Source organism: Arachis ipaensis, chromosome B10, assembly GCF_059453495.1.
Source record: "Arachis ipaensis isolate K30076 ecotype BB chromosome B10, ASM5945349v1, whole genome shotgun sequence".
Classification (NCBI taxonomy): domain Eukaryota; kingdom Viridiplantae; phylum Streptophyta; class Magnoliopsida; order Fabales; family Fabaceae; genus Arachis; species Arachis ipaensis.
The window spans coordinates 136,386,032-136,390,998 of NC_142435.1; positions in this window are offsets into that span (position 1 = coordinate 136,386,032).

A 4,967-nucleotide genomic window follows, 5' to 3' on the forward strand; every position below is an offset into this window, starting at 1 on the left:
ACTACTACACAGTAATGCCCTTCGGCCTAAAAAACGCTGGAGCAACCTACCAAAGACTGGTTAACAAGATATTCCGAGACTTATCCGGTAACAAATTAGAAGTTTACATAGACGACATGCTCGCCAAGACCGAATCCGGCGAACAACTAACCGGCGACCTCAAAGTCATAATGAACACCCTACGAAAACACCAAATGCGACTCAACCCGGCAAAATGTGCCTTCGGAATGGAGGCAGGGAAGTTCCTCGGCTTCATGATTACGCAACGCGGAGTTGAAGCAAACCCAGAAAAATGTCGCGCCATCCTCGAGATGACGAGCCCCAAAAACCTCAAAGACATCCAAAGGCTTACTGGCCGACTAACGGCGTTGTCACGCTTTCTCGGGGCTTCAGCCCAAAAAGCGACCCCCTTCTTCAAACTAATGAAAAAAGAAGCCCCCTTCAAGTGGGAGACAGAATGTGAAGAAGCATTCCAACACTTCAAGAAGGTACTAGCGGAACCACCAATCCTCGCCAAACCCCAGACGGGGGAAACACTTTACTTATACCTCTCCATAACGGAAGAGGCACTCGCAGCAGCACTCGTCCGTGAAAACGAGAAAAAGGAACAAAAACCCATATACTTCATAAGCAAAGTCCTACAGGACGCGGAAGCCCGCTACTCACGCTTAGAAAAGCTAGCTTTCACACTCCTTACAGCCTCCCGACGCCTACGACAATACTTCCAAGCTCACCCCGTAACGGTTCGAACCGACCAAGCGGTCAAACAGGTGTTGCAGAAACCCGACCTAGCCGGAAGAATGCTAGCGTGGTCCATCGAACTATCTCAATTCCAGATCAAATTCGAACCCCGGAATGCAATCAAAGCACAAGCTATGGCCGACTTCATCGCCGAGATGACCCCGGGAAAGCTCACCCCCGATTCATGGAAACTACATGTCGACGGCTCATCAAACTCCACCTACGGAGGCGCCGGAGTCATACTCGAAAATCAAAACGGAATCACGATCGAACAATCGGTACGATACGAATTCCCAGTATCAAACAACCAAGCAGAATACGAGACCCTCTTGGCAGGACTTTCATTAGCCCAGGAAGTCGGAGCAAAGGTCCTAGAAGTGAATACTGATTCACAAGTAGTCAGTTCCCAAATTAACGGAGACTACCAGACACGAGACCCCCTACTCCAACAATACCTCGCCAAGGTAAACGAACTAAGAGAAGGGTTCGAACACGTCACCATACGGCACGTCCATAGAGAACGAAATGCCAGAGCAGATCTACTCTCCAAGCTGGCCAGTACCAAACCCGGATACGGCAACAAATCGTTAATCCAGGAAGTCGTTAAGACACCTTCCGTGACAACAACAAACAACGCTCACCTGACAATCTCGAACCAGGAATCTTGGACCTACCCGATCCTGCAATACCTCCTCGATGGAACACTACCACCAGATCCCAAGAAAGAAAAGCGAATAAAGAGGGAAGCCGCCAACTATACCATTGTCGCAGGACAGCTATACAAACGCGGATTCTCGCAACCACTACTCAAATGCATCGAACCCGAGAACACGGAGTACATACTCCGTGAAATCCACGAAGGTTGCTGCGGTCACCACGTCGGAGGCAAGACTTTAGCCCAAAAAATCATCAGAGCAGGCTACTTCTGGCCCACGGTCATCCGAGATTCCATGCAAATAGTCAAAAACTGCGACAAATGCCAAAGACACGCCAATATCCACCAAGCCGCACCGCACCAGCTCAGCACCATATCGGCAGAGCGGCCATTCGGCACTTGGGGCATCGACCTCGTCGGACCTTTTCCTACGGCACCTGGCCAACTCAGATACCTCATCGTCGCCATAGACTACTATACTAAATGGATCGAAGCCGAACCCCTGTCCACCATAACGGCAACCCAATGCCGAAAATTCCTCTGGCGATAGATCATCACCCGATTCGGGATCCCCAAGATCGTCATCTCGGACAACGGAACCCAATTCACTGACAAAAAATTCAGAGAATTTTTAGAGGGGCTGCGTGTATCCCACCGTTTCAGCTCGGTAGAACACCCCCAGACAAACGGACAGGTGGAATCCGCAAACAAAATAATCGTCAAAGGACTTAAAAAGCGGCTCGACGAAGCCAAAGGGCTATGGGCCAACGAACTCGGGTCGGTCCTATGGTCATACCGAACCACACCCCAAACACAACAGGAGAAACACCTTTCCGACTAACATACGGTGTCGAGGCGGTCATCCCGGTAGAGATCGGAGACCCAAGCCCCAGGAAAACGGTAGGAGGTAACGACGAGGAAGCCGAACGAGACCTCATTGACGAAACAAGAAGTATAACCCATCTCAGAGAGCTAGCTCAAAAGCAAAGAATCAGCCTGAGATACAATCACGGAGTCATCCGGCGAGAATTCGCGGCCAACGACCTCGTCTTACGACGAAACGACATCGGTCCCCCGACCCCAGGAGAAGGGAAGCTCACCCCCAACTGGGAAGGACCATACAGAATCAAGGCCGTAATCGGAAAAGGAGCGTACAAACTCGAACGGCTCAGCGGCGATGAAGTCCCGAGAACATGGAACGCCGCCAACTTGCGACGATACTACGCCTAAACCAACCCACAAGGTCGCACCCTCGCCCTCATTTCTGTTTTTGTACTCCTCCTACCAGTTCACAAATTCTAAGTTTTATTTCATCTAAGTTTTTAACTCGGGTACTCTTTCCCCCACCAACGGAGGGTTTTAACGAGGCCCAACCATCAATAAAAATTCCATTAAAACAGCTATTTATATTTTCCTAAATGTCCCAAAAACGGAACGAAAACGCGGCCACAATTGGGAGACTGATCACCCCCCAAGCCCAAAAAACGCGGATATCCATGAAAAAACCCGACCAAACGACGGTCCGAGGGAACAAAATAGCCTAAAACGGAATATAAAGAAGGCCCGGACGGCCCAAAAACAATATAACTACGGAACATACAAAAGGCCCGAACGGCCGATAAAGTACCATTAAAACAAAAAAGTGTTCCAAAATCAAAATACACGGCCTCCGGCCATCCGAAAATATCCAAAGCACAGTTCAAAAATCCAAAGAGATAAAAGTAAAAACTACTAGAGGTCAACGATTTGGCCATCACGAACAGTCTTGAAGGCCCCCATCACGGACGTATCCACACCAGGAGCCAGCACTGAAGCCTGAGCCCTCATCGTTTCCTCGGTAGCCGCAATTGCGTCCTTCACATCAGCTAGTAACTCCGTCTTCTCCCTTCTCAAGGCAGCAACCTCGGCCTTTAGAGCCTCCGATTCGGCGAGAAGCATGGCAGCCTGAGACCCTACATCAGAAGCCCGCTGCCGTTCCTCTGCCAGCTGAGAAAGAAGCGAAGTTTCAACCTCGGCAAGTCGAAGAATCTCTGACCCGGCCTCCTCAGAAGACTTCACAGCCTTCCCCCTCGCAGCTTCGGCAGCCTCAAGTTCCCCCTTCAACTTGGCTACCTCAGCATGAGAGTGACGAAGCTTCTTGTCCAGCAAACCGACCTGAGCCATCACAGGCTCAGCCTTCCGAACAACAACGGCAGACCGGAGGAGGGCACGATACACCGACTTGGCCTGAAACGAAACATCGCAGCCGTCAAAAAACGGCTCCGTTCCAGGCATCAAGTGCTGGTCAATAAACCCCGGAGCATCGAAGCGTCGGTCCATCACGCTGGGCACAAGACCTTCATCCTCAAAAGTCTCACTGCTCGGGTCCTCAGGCCTCTTTCTCTTCCGAGAAGCCTCAGCAGCCGTCACCACGACGACTTCAGGAGAGTTCGCAGGGCCAGGGGAAACCTGAGTATCGGCCCGCGCACCCGAGGAAATCACCACCTGAGAAACTGGCTGCGACTCCACGGCAGGATTAGAAACGGGAGTAGCCGGGGACGACGACCCCTCCTCCTGGGCCATCGCCGCCTTCAGACGCGCCAAGGATGTCAAGCCACCAGCCATCTCAACTGCAAACAAATACCAAAAATTCCCAAGTTACAAAAACGGGAAAACAAAACATAAAAAACCAAAGAAAAAACAGACACACACCAACATATGACCGACAAGCAATCGGATCACCCATTACATCCCGGGGATTAAGAGGACGCTCTCCAAACAACTGCCACAAAACAAGAGCAATATCCCGCTCCTCCGAGGACAGGAACTCCTTCGAAACCCGAGTAAAAACCGACGGTCCCGCCTTAAAATTCCAGTAAGTAGGGAACCGACGATCACCCTCCAACGTCAACCAAAAGGGATGACGTCCCTCCGAGGGACGAACCTTAAAATAACCACTCTTAAAACCGTGGAAGGAGTCTTCATACAAACCGAAAATCCGACGATGGGGCTGAGCTCGGAAAGACACATACCCCTTTTTATGCTTCCCCTCCTTAGTCGGAAGAGTGCACAAGAAAAGGAAAAGAAAAACGTTTACTGAGGCAGGTAACTCTAAATAATCACAAACGAGCTCAAAAGACCGTATTGCCGCCCAGCTGTTCGGATGTAGCTGGGACGGCGCCACGGAGCACCGATTCAACAACTGCTGAACAAAAGGAGAAAAGGGAAGCCGAACACCAAGTCGGGTGAACATCGCCTCATACACCCACATCCAATCCGGCACGGTCGGGGAGTCGAGATTAGTATAGCAAACCCTCTCGTCAACCCCAGAGAGGGCAAGCTCGTAGTGGCGTTCGGCATCGCCACCCCCACAAACAGCCCCTTCATCACGGAGCCGTTGGAGGTCCGCCTCCGTCATCCGCGACGGTGTCCCCCAAACATCACTGGTGACCCAAGAAAAAAGGTCAGGGACACCCCCCGCCGGGGCCACCGGAGCCCTCACACCCTCCATCCGTCGGCGAGCCATACCTAAAATATCGACGAGCACCACCGTCAGCCAAACCTCACGGCAGAAAACGACGGCGGGTAAAAA